General features: G+C 36.1%; 1 pseudogene; it reads right to left on the bottom strand.

The window, feature by feature from the left end:
* Positions 1 to 15,196: 15,196 nt before the first annotated feature.
* On the bottom strand, positions 15,197 to 15,351 carry LOC118981650 (uncharacterized; annotated as a pseudogene).
* Between the last annotated feature and the right edge of the window lie 5,100 nt (positions 15,352 to 20,451).

Below are 20,451 nucleotides of genomic sequence, written 5' to 3'. Positions count from 1 at the left end.
TTCTTTTTGTCTTTTTTGTCTATTTAACTTTCGAGGTCTGCGAATGTCAAGGAATATGAGAAAAGCTTTAGGAGTGATGGACACATTCACTCTTGAGTGTGATGTCTACTTTAATTGTACACCCATAAAAAACTTTAAATTGCTTTCTTTAAATATGATTGATTTATTTTATATCAGTTATATCTCAAAATATATATTTTAAATATTTTCATTTGTTTATTTTTAGGAGAGGGACAGGGAGGGAGAAAGACAGGGAGAGAAATGTTAATGTGCGGTTGCCTCTCACCCACCCCCTATAGGGGACCTGGCCCTCAATCCACACATGTGCCCTGACTGGGAATCGAAGCAGTGATCCATTGGTTCACAGGCTGGCACTCATTCCACTGAGCCACACCAGCCAGAGCTCAAAATATAATAAAAAATAAATATTTATAAGATTCCAAAGTTGAATTTTGAAAAAAATACCTTCTAGTGATATTGTCATGGTCTACTATCTAATATTTATGGATATATGAAAAATAACCCTTGTTCATAATGGTTCTGTGTGTTTTTATTTCTAATTTACCTTACATTTGTTATAACCCCTTGTATCCTCAGTTTTGTGTGTCAAAAGCACAACCTTTCTAACAAATTCATTTCTAAGACAACTTCTTCCATGAATCCAACACTATTTCCCAAGCTAGAAATTATTCTTTGTTCTTCTGAGTCTCTGTAAGGCTCCACTATGGATCTCTCTGATGACATTTATATTCTTTTCCACTCATAGTGCCCTAAATCACTTTTTTCCATAGCTAAGACCCTATAATTTGAAAAATATTTCAAATTATAGATATGGAGTATTTTTTGTGTGTGATCTCTTGATGCTGAGAATCCTGGGGAGTGAGGTTTTCAATGTCTCTGGCTTGCAAAGTGTCATTTTGACCTAGGTGTTTTCCCACAGTACATTCTTCCTAACTTCAGCCTCCTCCAAATGTCACATGACAGAAAGTTGTCTATATACAAATGAGTGCAAATTCAACAGTTGCCCAAAACTCTTAAGATATTTAGTTTGAGATATTCCTTCTAAGCTGTTTGCCTTGTGTAATACCCTCTCATTAAATCTTGCCAACGATCCACATTGCAGTTACTAACACCACCTTCATTTCACAGATGATGGGAACTGGGCACCCAGCAAGCTGGTAAGTGGGGAAGCCAGAACTGAGAGTTATCACCCTCTGATTCCAAAGTTCATCCTCCCAATCAGCACATTATGTCACCTCTCCAACACATCAAATGCAAAGGAAAGTGTCCAAAAATCTAGGGCTCTATGGATCAGGGCATACTTTTGTGGGGAAAGTGTGTAGGTATATCCTTTTAATTAACAACAAAATGCATGTTGATATTTGTAACATGACCTAATACATTAACTCAAGTCATTGAACATTATAAGAGGAAGTTCAAATAGTCTTCTAATTCATGTTAATGATTTTCCTTTAAACAATAGGTCACATAATTTTCCTGTACGATACCAACATGTTTAATTTTTATGGAATGTCTTAAAAATATCCTCTTATAATTGTTCAAATTACAATCTCAATATTTCACACATATTTTGATGTCTTTAAGTATCTTCTAATTATCACAAAATCATCATAACAGTTTCTCCTTTGTTTTTATGACATTTATTTTTAAGAAAATCAGTCATGGATTATTGTCCTATTGAAGTTGCCCCAATATCTCTTAAGTAATATAACACAACCATTAGATTGTATATGAATTATCGGCAAAGTCTATGTCTCTGAGCATGTCTTAGATTCAGCTACGAGTTTTGCACGTAATAGGAACATAATTCTTGAGGTGAACTGAACTGGAATCTAAAGAATTGCTGAAAATTTGTCATTGTAATCGAAGTATCCATATAACTCTTTCTGTTTCCACCTAAACACGGTGTAATGGTTACATTTGCTCTAATATTCAGCTGAAATAACTTTTACTACATTCTAAGCCTGTTGTCCATTTGAGACCAATGTCCCCAGGAGGGCTGAGAGTTTCCTGAGTTACAAAGTAGATGTACATGTGCAAACTTATGCATAACACACACAAAAAAAATCCTGAATCACCACAGATTATGTTTTCACCTCACTGAAGTTTGTAACTCACTGAATCCATCCATCTGTTAGAGAGCATTTAATTTCCCTTTCATTTACTTTTCCCTTGGTTAGCATTTTTCAATTTCAGAGCATGAATAGCGCATACTGCTATTGACTAAATGAGAGACTAACAGTTAGATGTGGTCTGTGATAAGTAAACTAATTTTGTTTATCCCAAGAGAAACTTAATATATTAATGTTTTTCAACCCGTTGGTAGAGATCATTATTTAAATCCAAAACAAAGAAAAAACGAGTTTTCTTTAAAGTTAAAACAATTCAGATCAGAAAAATTCTTGCAGCAGATCATTGACTACCATCTTGATGGGTATCTTTCAGAGAGCAAAGATGTAGTTAATGTGGTAGCCCAGATTTCCCAAGAATAAAGTGTATCAGCTTCGCCTGTAGACTCATTTGCTAATTATTCAGTCCTTAAATAATGCGGGTGATGTCCTTTTTAAAATTTTTAAAGACTTTATTTATTTATTTTTAGAGAGGGGAAGGGAAGAAGAGAGGGATAGAAACATCTATGTGTGGTTGCCTCTCATACACCTCCTGCTGAGGACCTGGCTCATAACCCAAGCATCTGCCCTGACTGGGAACGGAACCAGCGACCCTTTGGTTCGCAGGCTGGCATTCAATCCTCTAAGCCACATCAACCAGCACAAGCAATGTTCTTCTTTGTTAGTGAATGTATTTCAGATATTGGAAAGATGGTTACAAAGACCCATAAAAGATATAGTTTCTGACGTGACTGGTATAGCTTAGTGGATTGAGCATGGGCCTGTGAACCAAAGGGTCTCCAGTTTGATTCCCAATCAGGGCATGTGCCTGGGTTGTGCCAGGTCCCCAGAAGTGGTAGTGAAAAAGGCAATCAGACTGATGTTTCTCCCCCTCTCTTTCTCCTTCCCTTCCTCTCTATCTAAAAATAAATAAAATCTAAAAAAAGAATACAGTTTTCTTTTTTATTTTTTAATATGGAAAATAGAGACATTTATTGAAGAACATACAAAATACAAGAAACATTGTACACAGGACAATGACACCTCAGTCCCCTTTAAAGTAGACAGTTTTCTGACATACTATACCAGCTCATAATCTGCACAATAAGAAATGCTGTGTAAGAAAGTCATTATTAGAATATTCCTCTAGTTTATATTAGTTCTCATTTTTTCTTCTTTTTGTGTCACACGCAATACAAAGCTTTTAAAGGCCCTCTTACATGTTATTCAATAACAAGAAATTCTAATTCCATAAATTTTTTGATATTGCATTAACCTTGCATCAGATAAACAAGTACATTGGAAACTGTGACTAATACAAATGAATATGAAGACATGCACTGTATTTGAATAGAAATAGAAGAAAATAAGTAGAGAAGCATCCTAAGTAATAGATAACCTTGTTACATGATAGTGCTATTCTTTTAACAAGTATTTGTTGGAGGAATAGCTGACGTTTTATGTGCAGAGAAATGATATGTTAAATTATCCTGCTATATTAATACCCTTATTAATTTAGTGTTTTTCTGTCATTCAGCCCTTTGAAAGATACTTTTTTCCAATTTGTGGATAAAAACAAATTGCCAGATTTTTATTATGGTTCAAAGATCATAACAGAACTTCATATTAAATCTCATTATAACATTCTAAAAGCATTTTTTCTATACATGTAACTTTGGAGAGTTAATCTACATATAAGTAAAAATATATGAGACAGGCTAAATAACAACCCTCCAAATGTACTCACATTCTAATCCTCAAAGCCTGTGAATTTCAACCTTCTACTGCAGAAGGATCTTTGAAGATGTGATTAAATTAAGGAGTTGGAGACGGGGAGCTTATACTGGATTATCCAGATGGGCTCAGTGGAGTAGCAACCATCCTTATAAGAAAAATACAAGAGAGTCAGATTTGGGGGAGAAGGCATTGTGACAATGAAAGTAAATCGGAGGGTTGCACTTTGACGATGAAGGAAGGGACATAGGCAGCTACTAGATGCTCAAAAGGCAGAGAAACAGATTTTTTCCCTCAGGGCTTTGAAAAGGAACTGATCCTGCCATTTAGTATCATGCCTGAATATAATAGAAGCATTAAAATTTGCTATTATATTTTAGGCATGCATTCAACTCTGTTGGCCCCATTTAACATGAGTGTTAGTGTAGAAAAATCAGTAAGAAACCCATTAAGAGTTTACTCTTTCTACCACCAACGGGTAAATTAAGCACAGTAGTCCAAAGACTGAGCTCACATCAGGAACTGGGAAGCCAAATAAACTGAAGGGTGAGAGGAAACCAGAGTGAGAGTCTGATATCAGAAAGAGTATTATTTGTTAAGTACCTTCTCTATGCTATACCGGACTATTTGTACATTTTTAATCATTACAATAGTAAAGCATTGCATCTATTTTATAAATGAGAAAAGATTAGACTATTTAAGTTATCAAGTGTCACAAACTTAGTGAATGACAGACCAAAAATTTGAACTATCGTCTGACAACTTCACAGCTCAGGTGAATTAACACATCGATAACAGGGAGAGTCCTAGCATTCAGGAGAGGAATCTATTCCAGACTGTTGACTTAGGGTGCTCAGTTGCAATGTGGTCCTAGAGACTTGACTGTGACATCCAAAAAATGGGAATAATCACTTCTAGTTTTGTATCTGCAAAAAAAGCTCCATGTTTGCTAGGTGCTTAATTAAGCATGTTCAGGGAAATTTTTCTAGTGGAAGGTTGAAGGCATAGCTTACCATAGAAACACTCATTGCTAGAATATTTTTCTAATAAATCTCTCTATAAAGCAAAATATTTCTTCCTAAGTTACCATTTAGTAAATCAAATTTTTATTTATTTAAAATATTCAAGAAAAGTTTGATTATATTCTGTATGAGAATAACAAATATTCCAAGTATGACAAACTCAACTGGGAAAATGAATTTAATTCACATAAGTGTTGTGGCTTTTGTCTGTCATGGTATTTTTGAAGAGAAGGGATTCTAAAGTTAGATTGCAGTGTCTCTAATGTAAAGTATACCTTCAACATAACACCAGGATAATTCTGTATTTGTGGGTGCATGGCTACTGCCTACTGGGAGCAGTAGCTTGATTCTGTAGTGATCAAGGTAGTGATTTTGCTTTGTCTGTTTGTTTTTGTATTCCTGTGGCCTTATTGGTTATGTCCAGTTGAAGGCACAGTAGTTTTGTCATTCATTTATCTTGATTTTATGAAGGAAAAAAGGCCAAAAATGCTACAACCTTTCTATCTAGTTAAAATTTGCCTGTTTGATAGCTGAGTAGTTTTTTGACCATGAATCCAACATCTGCTAGAAGTTTGTATGGTTCTATTAACATGTGTTTTATCATTTCCCTTGCATTTGATTTAATAGGTAATAATTTCCATGATGCTTTCTGTATCATTTAAGAACCAGAGCATCAATCCTCAGGCTTAACATGATCAAATGTAGACTTAAAAGTGTTTATATTTCTTTTTTGTATAATATTCTTATTCAGTGTCGCTAGTCCTATAATGATGATAATATTTATAGATACTATTTATTGGACTTTTTATGTATGCTAGTGAATCTGCTAGGTAACATACATGTATTAAAACATTTGATGTTCAGAACATCCTAATAATATATGTGCTGTTATTATCTCTACTTATCAGTAAGGAAACTAAGGTGTTGAAAGTTAAATAGCTGGGCCATGACCTTACTATCGGAAAGTACAGAAGTATTGCAGTAATGCTCTGGGGTTTGTTGTTGTTTTTTTGTTGTTTTTTACCTCTCTTTTCCCCCCTCATTCTAAACTATATAAAATATATTGGCAGGCAGTTTTTCCTTTGTTCTTGTACTGCTACCATGTTACCCGCATCTTGAAGAGTCACACCCACCTAATGCCTACTGCATCAGTTTCTTTCACTGGCTTATCTTTAAGATTCTGTGTAATCTACCTCATCGTGAGCTGTCTACCCTGGCCTCCTCCACATCTCAGTTCTCTTTCCTTCTCTCACTCCTAACCCAAATAAAGTTTCATAACCCCCTACCCAGAACACTTGGGAAACGATATATGAAATAATCCAAAAGTTTTAAGTCTTGATTCTTAGAAAACACTAACGGAATCATATCTGTATATTATACAATAATTTAAACTATATATAGTGTAGCATCTACAAACAAACACAAATTACATTAATATTTTGCAGATATATATATATATGAATGAGGTATATTCATATATATATATATATTGCATACATACATTGCATATATATATAAATGAGGTACATAAAGACTATTAAAACATTTTATTATTTTAGGTACTATTTTTACCAATGAATGAGTTATAAGAACTTTCCATTTTGAACATTTTGGATTTTGGAAGTGGAGACTAGGAACCCTGTTTATTATCTCAAAGTTATCTCTTATCTAAAATGTAACCCTGTCCCTATATTCCGAAATTTTATTATTGCTTCAAGACATAGCTTAAGCTACACCTCTCAGGAATCCATTGTAGGAATATATACTAAAATATCTTTCTTTTGAAATTAAAAACTGACTAAAGTATTTTTGTTAATTTTATATATTGATTTGGAGATGAAAAGAGACTGATTTCGTGTTTCACTTACTTACACATTCCTTACTTGATTGAACCCACAACCCGGACGTGCCAGGACAATGCCACCGCAACCAAATGGAAGACCGGGTCAGGGCCTGACCAACACACTTTAATGTTAGATGATTTGGTATTTTTCACATATTTACTTTTTCAACTTGACTCGAAGCATACAGGGACTAGGGATGGTGTTTTATTATTTTATATCACTCTACAACAAGCTAAACTCATGTTATAGTTTAAATTATTATCTAAACATTTTTGCAAGTAAATTAGGAAATTATTGGATTGACTTTGTTTACCATGGTGAATCAAGTTTATATGGATTGTTGATAAAGACATAAAAGTCCCTTAAACATCTTTCTTTCTAATGTGTTAAAACAAGTTTCCTCATTCTTGATACCATATGTAGAGATGTTAAATTAATTGCTGCACATTGTTTTAGGATGACTGTTGTAATTATCTTTAAGAGTTTTCTAGAAGACACTTATTAAGCACTAATCTCACACATCCATTGCTTGCCAAAGGAAGAGAAGGTCATTTCTACCTGCAGTCATTGTCTTATAACTTGCAGATGTCACTTGTTGGTCTTTATAGCAACTAATTTATCTCTACTGAGAGGGGGAAACTAGGAGAGGAGAAAGCAGGAGGAGAAATACGATAAGAGCAAGTATAGAACATTGCATTTGTTCTTTCCTGCTTGAGTTCAAAGTATTTTTTATTCATAAGACCAGAGTTCAAGATAGCAACTGTATCAAATGTCCAAACATATCTACAAGACTAGATATAAAATATTATGATTTAAAATTTAAGAGTATGGGCTCTGGAATTACGAAAGAATCAGCTTAAATCTCATTTCAAAACTTAGCAGTTTTACAACCTGGCATACATTACTTAACTACTTTGAATTTTAGATACCCCATTTTTTTAAAGGAAGATATTAACATACACTTTGTGGGTTGTTGGGAAGACTGAGTGAGAGGAAGACTGGAAACAACATTAGCTTGACACTTGAGATATGATATGAGTTTTATACATAGTGGTTATTTCATTTATATTGGTTTTATTATATTCTCTTGAAGTAATACTTTGTTTTAAAAAAGTTCTAGGCTGTATTGCATAATTAAAGTGAGTGGTGAGTGTGTCTGTGTACATGAGACAGAGCAAGAGAAAGAGATAAAGGACAAGGATGAAAGAGTTGGGTAGCCTAACACTGAGCACACTCCACCATGCTTTATTGATTGTTGATTAACTCATTAATGGGAAGTTTGCTTTTGTGTCTCCATGTGAGCTTCTTTCCAACCAAAGTGGGATTTTGGCTGCCTGCTGTCACCAATAGGCAAATCTTGGAGGCAGAGGTCCGTGAGAGAGTAAAGAAGTCTTTATTTAAATGCTGTACAAACTAGGAGAATGGTGCACTCCTCTCAAAGCCCATCCCTTCTGGGAACACCAGAGGAAAACCCAGCCACCCTCAGCCAGACCAAAACCAAGGACAGTGTCCAGAGTTTTCTCTCCCATTCAAAGTATCATCCCATCCCTTGGGAGTCACAGGACCATTGAGAGGTCATCCAGGCAGCTCAGCTTTTCTCTCAGGCATTGCCAGGTCTCAGCCTCCCTCCTTGGAACCCGTGTGTGGGGTCGGCACTGCCATTGGCCATGTGGTTTCCAGGGCCAAGAGGTCCTGCAAATGTACTGGCCAGTACATTTGTCACTTAGGCAAGAGCCCCGTCCCTTCCTTCCCTTGGTTTATATTTGTTTTCCTGTGTGGGTCGGACCAGGGGCTTTCTCTACCCAAACTTCAGCGCTCTTCAGGAGGGTCTGCCCCCACCACCAGATCCTTTTTTTTTCCTCTGCTAGACTGACAGGTTTCATCCATACAGCCCCTCCCCCAGTAGCCATTCTAACGTCTATGGCACATGCGCCTGCCTTTCACTGGCCTCCTTCATCCAATTATCTCACTGGCCTTGTATGTGCTCAGTAAAATGCTTCTTATTGTTGCAATCTTGCCTGGGAGCTGGAAATCTTTCACCAAGCTATCAGTATCAAGCTTGTGCTGTTTTTGTAAATAGGGTTGATGAAAACCGTATAAAAACGTGAATCTTTTTACCAATCTGTTGTCATGATTTTTATTCTGAGTTGTGAAATGATTTCTCCTACGTCTTCTTCCTGAATGTGAACGTGCAATCATTTCTAGAAAAAGAAGGAAATTTTCAAAGAGTGAGCAGAGAGGTTCAACACTTGTAATCAGAGGAACAGAAGGAACCTGCTACCAGCGCTATTGGGCTAACAGCAGGAAACTTAATTTGTGAGTGTTGAGGCAAACTTCTAACTATAACAGAAAACTTGTAGATTTCAAATTTGTAGCTATAATGAACTAACCCATGCACTGAACTATTGTGCTGATTTCTACCAATTTATTTCTACTTTATAGGCATTTTAAAATTATATTCAGATCCTCTTTTTTATACTGTCTAGTATGAAAAATATTGTTAACATTAAATGAGCAGCATTTTTCTCAGTTCTGTTCAAACCACAGATGCTAGTTTTGATTTTATTTCTAACAGTGAGATTGAAATTCCATTTTAATATGCAGAACTGCAGCCCAGGGAGTCATAAAATACAGAGTGTTTTCATTACATGATGGCCCTGCACCTCTCTTAACAGGAAAGCTGATTCATCAAACAGCAACCATCAAGACAGCATTAACTAAGACCTGAAATGAAAACACAGCATTGGGGTGAAAATTACCTGTTTTGGATCATGTAATTGTAAGTTTGGAGAAATTCCTAGTTTGTAGCATAAAACTGTTTCCAGGTATGCAGGGGTGTTTGCTGTAAATTTGCTGCAGATGGTCTAGAGATTGAACATTTTCTGCATTTCAAAATGATCTTAAGTTTTTATCAGTTGCCACTAATTTAAAGAAATGAGCATTAGCCCTTGTTTTCTCCTCACTCCCTCCAAAAGAAAAAAGAAAAGAAGGGAAAGAAATCGTCAGAATGAATTCTGCCTTTGGATTTGTCTCTAAAATACTGCACACACAAAAAGGTAAAATTTGGGGCAATTTTATGCTGGTGGAATATGAAGGTGAGGGGATCTACCTAACTAGTCAAAATGTTTTTATGGACTTCAGGAAACGAATTGACATCTCTTCTGGTCATACAATTGATTAAAGAAAATGAGATAGCTTCCCTCCTCTTAATGAATTATAATTGTACTTCCCCTTAAAAACAAAACAAATAACAATAGTAAAATAACAACAAGAGCTCAATCTTTGCAATACACCTAGTCATTACATTTCACCATAAATGTAAAGCTAGAAGAAACACTACAGAACTTACTGTCTAAACTGTATTCCATGGAGTTGATTTGGAGTTCGCCAAGTGGAAAGATGGAAATTGAAAGAAGAGTGGATGGACATACTTCTTTGGAGGTCTTTAGGCCTTTAGCTCTCCTTTTTCAGCTGTAAGCAGATCTGCTTCACTTTATCTGTTTCATTTAATGAGTTCTAATGAAGGATTTCTTTGGAAAATTGATTTTACTGTTCAAGAATTTTTGAAAACTACATGAACTTAGTCATATCACAAATTATCTAAAACTTTGACACCAAGTGACAAAGCCAAGACTAGAACCATGTTGTCTAACTCCTAATACAGTGTTTTAAAAAATGTTATTAAATTAGGTTATTATAATGGTTAAATTAGGTTATTACAATACACTTATATTCCCATGCACTGAGCAGTTCAGGTACATGTAAAAGTCAACAATAAAATAACTTTTATGTGATATCTATGACATACTCTCTGCATATAATGGTCTATTTAAAATCCTCTCTTCTTTAAATGGGAAAGAAACCTTAACCAAAAAGTGCACCAAACTTTATAAAGTGAGTAAGACTTGGAATTATTTACCATGCAAATGATTGGATGGTAAAAATTAAATGTGAAAACTTACAGTAATAGAAGAGTAAAAAGACAACAATAATGTCCATTTGTTGACTAGTTGTTTAAATTGAGCAATATTTACCAACATATTATTAAAAATCAAATGATTTGACTAAGTGATGAATTTGGCACACAATACAATGTGAATAATCAGGGAATATAACAAGGAGACAGAATTAATTCATAGGATTAACTTTGAAAACTCTATGGACAACATTCAGTGTGAGGTTCAGATATACTGAAAAATACAGAAGTAGGAAAAATGTTCAGGGCCAGCATTAGAAGAAGAATGAAAAGAGAATGAATTCAAGTACAAAGGGGTAGCATAGAATAATAGCATAGGGGTAGCATTTATCAAATACCTCTTACATATTGGGAACTTTTTTGGTACTGAAGATACATAATAAACAAAATGATAGGGAGCTTGTAGTCTAAGTTTCCAACATTAAATAAATAAATAAACCAATAAAAAATTAGGACTGTAGATAATTTGAATACTCTGAAGAAAGTAAACTTCAATAAGAATTATTCGTGCCCTGGCTAGTGTAGCTCAGTGGCCTGCAAACTAAGGGGTAGTGGTTTGATTCCCTGTCAGGGCACATGCCTGGGATTCAGGCCAGTTCCCAGCAGGGGATGCATGAGAAGCAATCATACCATGATGTTTTTCTCCCTCTCTCCTTCCCTTTTCCTCTAAAGATAAATGAATAAAATCTTAAAAAATAATTATCCATATAATTTTTAATCTGAAACTATACATATATAAAACTATAATTATAGTTAACTATTTTTATATATAAAGCTACTCAGAACATTTGGCATATAATTAGCACTTCTTCTTTATCTTTTTTTTTTTTTACTTTAGAAGTACCAATGCCAAGATTATTTATTTTAAATGGCTTGATAAACTGTTTGTCTAAATACTTTTGGTCTCCCCTTTTTTCTTCTGTTTTTTCTTTGAGGATTCTGAAGGCCTTTATTTTAGATTGCTTACTCACTGTCATTGATGATGGGGGATTTTTGGGCCTTTTTCTCTTTCTGTTTCAATTTGAATAATTTTTTTGTTATAGCTTCAAGGTTCCCTTCTTCCTGTCTAATCAATACTGAAGCCCATCTAATGTTTTCTTTTAAATTAAAGCTGTTGTATTATTCGAACTATGGAAGGTCCATTTTATGTTTCATGGTTTCAATCTCAATTTATATGTTTTCATGTGTTTCTTTAAATGCTTGGGCATATTGGCCATTTTATAAAGCTTAAAATTCTTGTCATTATTCATGTCCTTTTTTGTTCTAACACTTCAGATTTCACTAGAATGTGTTTTTCTGCTTTTATTCAAACCTAGTGATTTTTTTTGTTCGATGCTTAACTTTGTATTGATACATTGTTGAATGTCTAGAATGTGTTGCTTCTTCTAAAGAAAGTTATGTATTTGTTCTACATTAATTTAGTCAGGTAGTTAATCTACAGATAAACATGATTGTTTTAAAATTTAGTTTAATGTTTGTTAGGGCAAATTAAGAGTAGCTATAATTCTAGAGTTAGTTTAATCAGACTCTAAGGCATGGCCTCTCTGACGTCTAGACTCCAGTGTTGTTTTCACTTTGTCTGCCTGAAATTCAAACATTTCCAAATTTTGTATAAGCTGTTATTTCTACAGTTTATAATTCCTGGTAGTTATTCTTTCTTTGGAAGCTCTTCTTCATGTAGACTTGCAGTATCTCCCTCTCCTCGTGCTCAGCCTAGAATTCAGGCAAAGACTCAAATGAGCACTGTCCGGCTTAGTTACCCAGGTGTTTGGGTAAGTGAGGGAAGCAGGGTTCCCATAACCTTGAATGGGCCTGGTAACTAGTGTTCTCATGGCCTTCAGACTGGGTCCAATAAACTGTCCCCATAACATGAAGTGGGCTCGCATGAGCAGAATTATGCTATGTTATGTAATTTTCTGGCTTGAAGCCGGCTTTGATAGTTCTAGTATTTAAAAAGGGCTAGGGGCTCCCTGCTGGTTGCCACTCTGGGAAGTAAGGGCCACGATGTGTGCCACACAGAGACACGCAAGGGGACATGCAGCTTGCAGCATGCATGGTTCACCCACCCAGCATGAATATTCTTCCATCTGCCCAAATACCATGTACCTGTCAGGCCTTGATCAGCTGCAACACGAGCATCTATGTAGTCTCTGGAGATTTTGTCTATGTATCTCCCTCCCATCTAGTGTTGTGCCCAGCACATTCCAGCCTTCTGATTGCCTGACCTCTGCTGTCTGTCTCTGCCACTTAGTGAACCTGCCCTGCTCTGGTTGGCTTGTCCCTCCAGAGACAGAGCCAGTGTAATCACAGGTATGCACTCCCTTGGTTTTCTTCCCTTAGGAATCAGACCTGTATGCTATTTTGTCTGATCGATGAAAAAGGATTTTTCATATATTTAATCCACTTTCCTGGATGTTTTTTAATTGTTGTTATTGTTTTATTTGTTTTGTGTTCATTTGTTTATTTGTTTATTTTTATAGCATTTGTGCTAGTCTGGTAAAAGTTAATCGATGGCCAAAAGTGCAAGTCCATGCCTCATTTTTAAACTTGCATTCTTCTTTATGTTTGGGGGCACCAGGAGCACCTGAATGTTTCAAAATTGAATGTAACATTCTTTTTTTGTTTATAGTCCTTGGAGATCAAGATTCATGAAGTTTCTTTGTTATGATTTTTGTATCAGTATACCCAACACATTAACCCTAACTGTCTAATTTCATAATTTATAGTGCTACCTTTCTTTCTTAAAAGTATAGCTTAGTTTTGATAAAGGAGAAAGAACAAATCCTCTCTTTAATGATAAGAAGGTACTACATTCATTTTCATTGAAAAATATACTTACGAAAACATAACCCTTTCCGGCATTAGAAACTACTAGACTTAGTAAACATATGATATATTTTGATTATATGTATATGGCTTCTTACTTTTAAGCATCATTATCTTTCTATTAGGGCAATGATTGTGCAAAATCAACTTTGAATCAAATATGTAGCATGGTCTTACAAAGATAAATGTGCTCTAATTTATACCATATATCATCAAGTATTCCACCAAAACAAAAAGATATTTTAAGCATGGCCGTGTTTGCAATTATTTTGTTTAGGAGTTGTAGACTAACAGAGTCCAGCTTCAGCATTTCCCTGAAGCCATTTATAAGTAATTATTGTTTAATTGTTCCCAAAGGATACACCAATTTAGGAGAACATACCGGCTAAGCATCATCATTTCAAGAGGCTTTGATGTGAAGAAGCAAGGCCCATTGTTTATTTCTTGCTGAATTTGCTTAGAAAGTGCAATAATTATTTTTTCTTGTAATTTCAAATTAGTACTGTTACCAGACCACTTCCACACTGAAGGCTACCCTGTCCTGGCAGACAACCTCCGGCTTCTTGACTCACCCAGGAAAAAATTTAAGGACAAACTGAAGTAAGAACAAAGCAAGTCTTATTTGGGTAGAGAAAGAGAAAGAGGCCAGAGTACAGGCACTGTTGTGAAAGAAGTAGAAATTTCACATTCTGGTGGACACAGGCCAACTTACCAGTAGGTTGCACGCATGGTCAGTTGCTTCTTGGGATTTCATGGTTTCCAGTTTTTTTAATTTTGTGTTTTCAAATTCTGTCTTCACCTCTTAATTGGAAGGAGACCTTGTTCCTAACATGGGACATTTTAGAGGTATCGTGGCAAAAGTGTCATGGCGTTTGTCCCCCTCAGCCACCTTCTACTTACGGTGTCAGTTTTCATCACAATGATGGTATAATGAGTTTTGGGGTCTGTCTCTGGTCAATTTTTCCTCCATCTTGGAATGATTTGCTTCTAGTCAGTTTTGTTGTTGACCTCTGTAATCACCTCAAGGATGTTTCTGTCTTAAACAGTTTCCCTTTGATCATGTGTGGAGGTGAAGGTTTTGGTGTGATGATCCCACTTCCTTACTCCACTTGTCAGGAATTTCCCCAAATTTCCCTCTGTCCCGCTTTATGACAGCCACAACAGCCAGACAAACCTTGGTTCAACTCTACATAGCAGACACTGCAACTTTAGGCAAACTATATCTCCTTTATAGTTCTCAATTACCACTTGTATTAAATAAATATAATTACAGTACATAGTTCATAGTGTTTCTGTGAAGATAAAGTTCTTGACATATAGTTGTGTCATATAGAATTATAATCACTCTTCAAAAGAGAAGTCTATTAATTCAATGAAAGATGCCAAAGAAGACATGCTTTGGTTGTGTTATGTGGAAAAGCTGACTATCAGAGGGTTAGTGGGGTATTTTGTGGTTTTATATACCCTGATGCATATGGATTAATAAGGATGAAAGTGTTCAGGCTAAGAAAAAAAGCAAGACCTGTCTGAGAGATGTTCTCTTAGTGTCCTAAGTGAGATTGTTATAGCAGAGGACTCATTTCCCCAAATCCCGTAGCCTTGAATAAAATCCTAAAATCTCCTCCCTCTTAACAGATAACTAATTCTTTAGTTCATCGATTACACAGTATGTTTCCTTACAGTGCAGTTTCACAAGAGAAGGTAGAAGATAAATCAAATTAAAACCAAAGATTCCTTTACTCTGATTTCTAAGATAACATTTATATGGCGTTATAAGAATAGATAGTACACTTGATCTTAGCAAAAGGCTGAGAAGCAATAACTTATATGGTATTATAGATTTAAGGAAAGACAATTGAATGAAGAATCAGAGACTTAGATTCTAGCTTTAGCTCAGCCTGTAAGTAACTATAGTTTTAGTGTTTTCATTTACCATTTGTGGGCCTCTGTGTAATCATGCGAACTGGGTTTCAGCCACTTGGTGTCTTTAACCCACATGACCCAATATTTGTGTTGAAGGAAACAGGCTTTTATCAACAGGTTTCCAACCCTGAGGAGCTGAGAACACTCCTGCTCTGAACCCTTCTCTCCCATGAGATCCAGAACTTCTCATGCCCTGATGTTCCCCATTTCCTTATCTGCCATTAAGCCAGTCATACAAACAAATGTCCATCCTCTCTGGTATGGGCACTTGAGGGTTTCACAGTGGCCATCTTCTCCCAGCAGCTCTCTCCTTCAGGGCCTGGGGTGCACTTGCTCTCAGTCTCCATGTAACAGTCCAGGAAGTACATGTCTCAGCATGGGGCCCTGTCTCCAGGAGTGGGTTTCCATCCATGAAGGGTCTAAGCCTCTGGTGGGTCTAGCATCACCTGGTCCTGTGAGCACTCCTGTACATGCAGAGAGCAGGGCCAGAGGGCCAGAACATCCAAATGCCAAAAGAGCAGAGAGAGAAAAAGCTTGCACCAAGTTCCAGAGCAAAAGAGTCACTTCGTATCAAGCATGTGTGTGTATGTGTGTGTGAGAGAGAGAAAGAAAGAGAGAAAGAGAGAACCCTCTTCTACCTTTTACTTTTAAAAAAGCCCTCCCAAATACCCACATGCACGGGAAGCAGGTGGGAGTGTCCAGGTTTTCCTATGGTACATCTGTGTTTGCCATTTTTGTCAGCTCCCAGATGTCTTCCACCCTCTTTAGTCAGGGCAAAAGTTTCCCAGCCATGCAAAGGCGTTTATGTAATCTGTTAGTTCAGAGTGGGGCGTTCGGCCCCACAGCTCACACAGACACTAATGAGCTTCTCCCCCAGCTACGTTCTCAGTCACATTTACAATTTGCTCTGGGAGCAGCATCCTTCCACAGCTCCTTCCTTCAGGAAGCTGTTTTATTTGCCTTTATTATGCAATGTGCCTCAAACACTGTGCCTTCAGCTCCCTCAGCACCCTTCTAGCCCCACCCTGCCTTTTACTGGGCTTGGGGGATTCCCCTCTTTTCCAGGGACCTCTGCTCTGGCCTACCCCATTACATTTGTATCCTCCACGGTATGATAAGGTTGGATAAATTATTTCTTGGGGGTCTATCAATTCATCTTGTCTATCCACTAGTCCATGAAATTTAGTGACAAACACTCATCTCTCTGAGAAGCATACATGGTGCCAGCTGTGTAAATAACCTATAGCTAAAGTTATGATAGGTAAATAGGTAGGCGGATAGGTAAAGATATTTAGATATGTTCTACCTGATTTGGCAAATCTAAGTGGAAATTATATTACTGTTAACTTCCTTTTATGTTTTGGGGAAACAATGTGGCCGACTCAACCCCTTATTTTAAGCATTTCTTTGATTTATTGTCAGAATGTTTTAAAAACTCTACTGATAGATGAATACATATGTATTTACTTAGTCTTCTTTCATATCTATTTCTAGTTTCTTCCACAAAAGAACATAGAAATTAATAGAAATATCCTCACAAAATCTAATAACTGCAACCTTGCATGCAGGAGATAATTTAATTCACATAATGGTTATTATTGATTGATATTTCATTACTAATTAATATTTCTCAGTAGATAAAAATATTAAACTTCCTATAAAACACCAAAGAATGATTACATAATATAAGAACATGTGTATATTAAATAATTCTATAGCTACTAAATAGTGGACATTTATTTTGAGAATATCTAGAATAGTTTTTCAAATGATCCTAAGCTCTCCTGAATATAGAAAAAAGGAAGTGCTATTTAAACAAAAACAAAAACAAAACATGGTTTCTCTTCATTGAAGAACAAATAAAGAAAAGTACAAAGCAAACAAATAGAACACTTTTCTGGGCCTTTGTTTATGGGCGAAACATTGGATATGATAGTTATCCTGATCATTGCAAAGATTAGTGGAAGGTAGCAGCTTTAAAAGGTTTTAATGGGTCAAGAGTGATCAGAGCGGTAGTTGTGTACCTTGCATCTGTATAACCCAAAACTTGTGAATAATATACCCATCGTTGATTGAAAATAAAAGAGTCTATATATAAAATTGTTTCCCAAAGGGAGGGGCCCCGGAGAAATGGATAGAGGAAAGTACAACTAACTCTGTTACTACTCAAACCATGTTGGAAGGCACAAAAGAAATAGCTAAATCAAACACTTAGCTGGAAAGGAGAAACAGAGAGCAAACAAAAAAGAATCCAATTACTTTATGTTTGTTTTTGTAAATGGTTTTCTGTAAGAGGAAAAAAGAAAACTATTCTGACTTGTTTTCCTCTCTACTATACTGCTGAGAGCAGTCACTACCTTATGAGTAAATCCAAGTGACTGCTGATACTTCTGTTAATGCTAATTAACCTCCTGCTACAAATATCAACAAACCCACATCTGAGCTTTGTCTGCACATCATTCCACTCTCCTCCTTTTAATTTGAATCGCAATAGTCACCATTGGTTGCTACTTATTGGCTGAATCACATTAGCAGTTGAAAAGCAAGTTGACAGTCAGGGGTCACACTGTTATTTTTCCAGACAGAAAAGAAACAAAGGTTTGCAATGTATTCAAGAACTCAAGAAATTTAATTTCTATAAGGAAAGGCAGATGGGAGATTCACTATTGTGGTGTGGTGGTTGAGGTTTTTTCTGGGAATATTTGGATTTAATGATTAGAATCCTATTTGGTATCAGGAATATCTAGGATATTGGACATTCACACATCTGGGTTATTTCTAGTGAAATGTAAGTAGTTTTCAGAAGTATAGTGAGAGCTCTCTCAAACTTCAGTAGTTTGCATAAGTTCCCTTTAATTCTTTGTCTATGTAATTATTTCAGGAGCTTTAAAAACATGTATTGTTACATTTCTCAACACGGAGGACTGTAAAAAGCCTGGAGACTTACTTTCTACTCCTAGGGTTCTGCTTTCTCAGAGCCCCTGTGGCCTGATGTTAATTATTTTGGGCTTGTTTGTATTCTTGTGTCTGTAAATGGCACATCTTTACAGGGAGTAGATTTGCAGCAATTAAGGACTAGATTTTTGAAAGCTCATTCATGCCGCGTCTGTTGGTATTTCCGCCCTCCTCAGTATGATGAAAATCAGAGGGTGCAATTGTGGACTGCAGCTCTAAGCCAGCCAGTGCTCTGCCTTGGAGTAAGACCCTCGTCACAGCTGAACTTCACTTTCCTTATCTTCACTTTCCTATGTGTCTAATTTGGTGTGAGGACTAAACGCAATAGTAAATGTGAAGGAAGAACTCAGTGTTTACTACATGGTGGGTACTCAGTTGATGGCAGTGCCCTTCTTTTATCTCTTAACCTTCTACCAGTTTTCAGAGAATGAAGATTCTATTGAAAGATATGACCCAGTCAGTGAAGCCAGTGAACATCTAAGCAAGAAGCTCTCTTCTCCAGAAACTGTGCAGATCTTGTATTTAAAACACTCATCCTGGAGTCAAATTGAAAGGATCCAAATGAGTAGAGAGGCAATCACTCTCTATTACACTAAATACTTTAAGCATCTTTGTAGCATCAGGACAACAGTATTCAAGGAATTGCATGTTGTACAGATGACTAATGAAGCCCTTGTTATTATAGAAGTTAAAGTCTACAGCTACATTTTTAATATCTTTAAAATTGGATCTGAACTGACACTTAGTGCACAGGAGGCAGAGAATAGAAAATAAAGGGTTATAATATAATAGTTCTGTGCAGACAAATGATGATGATCCCCAAGGAAGCCAGTTCTGCTTAGCAGGCCTTTGATTTCCATGGTGTTGAGTTATGTAGACTTATTAGCACTTATCCTTTCTGAACTTTCCTTTCTGACCTCAATTTTCAGGTACAGACAAAATGGTGAAAAGAGGAAAAAACCCTAAGTTTTTGTAGTTCAGAAGAAATTTTAGATAAAGTCTAACACTCCAGTTGTCCTTGAAATTGCTCCATAACTGTATAGCAAAGGAGCTCTCAATTTTAGGCTTCAGAATTCACTACTTCCTGACTTGGCGGTTCTGGGTATTTAATAGACTTCCTTATGTCGATCACAAAGTTGTCTCAGTGTGGCTTCCACCCTTTTCCCCTAAGTTTACTCTTGGGTGAATTGAACAACTGTCTAATTACTCTTTTTAGGAAAGTTGACATACTTTAAACACGTTTCCATTTAATTTTCAAGCTGTACCTTCTTCAAGCAATTTCATGTCATATGGCATCCTTCACCAAAATGTTTGTACTCCTCAGCAATATATCTGTACTGATTAGGTTGCCTTTTAAGTGCAAGTGTGGGTAGACATTAAAATAAAAGCCTGTGGTTTGACTAGAACAGAATACAATGGAAGTATTCTTTCTTTCACTGTAGATATCATCCTGTTTTTTCCACACCATTTGGCTGGAATCATCTTCATTGATTCCCATAGAAAACATATTTCACATGAATCAGTTAACCTGAAATAAAATGCCATAGTGAGAGGCAACACTTGTTTATCTGACAGCCAAAAGAATAGCTAATCCAGAAGCACTGATTCAGGCAGACACCCAATAATGTTCAGATCCCAAGGTGAAAGCAAGGGGTATTTATGAAAAAGGAAAGGGAAATAATTACATAAATCGAAAGGAAGAATTTCGGTGGTATTACCAAACTAAGAAAAAAATTTCTATGAATATAGGTAAGTTAACGTACCAATACTAATTTAAAAAAATATCTTTAATTTTCAGTCCAATAATCAAAATGTCTGCTTTCCTATTAGCTTCACAAACCATTGTTTGGAATACAGTACTGCTTTAGGCCCTATCCAAATGTTATTTTGCCCGGTTTTAACATTCCAAATGTTTGAGGTGTAAGACAAGCAAGGCAATTCTGCTGGATGGCATTTCTGACTCTGTTTAGAAAAAGCTCTGTTTACTTTTTCTTCCAAGTCTGATTGTTGATGTAATGTCTCTAACCCATTCCCATGGATGC

This window comes from Sturnira hondurensis, unplaced genomic scaffold (assembly GCF_014824575.4).
Source record: "Sturnira hondurensis isolate 20B ecotype Veracruz unplaced genomic scaffold, ASM1482457v3 Scaffold0001989, whole genome shotgun sequence".
NCBI lineage: Eukaryota > Metazoa > Chordata > Mammalia > Chiroptera > Phyllostomidae > Sturnira > Sturnira hondurensis.
This window is presented reverse-complemented; position numbering and strand designations above follow the sequence as displayed.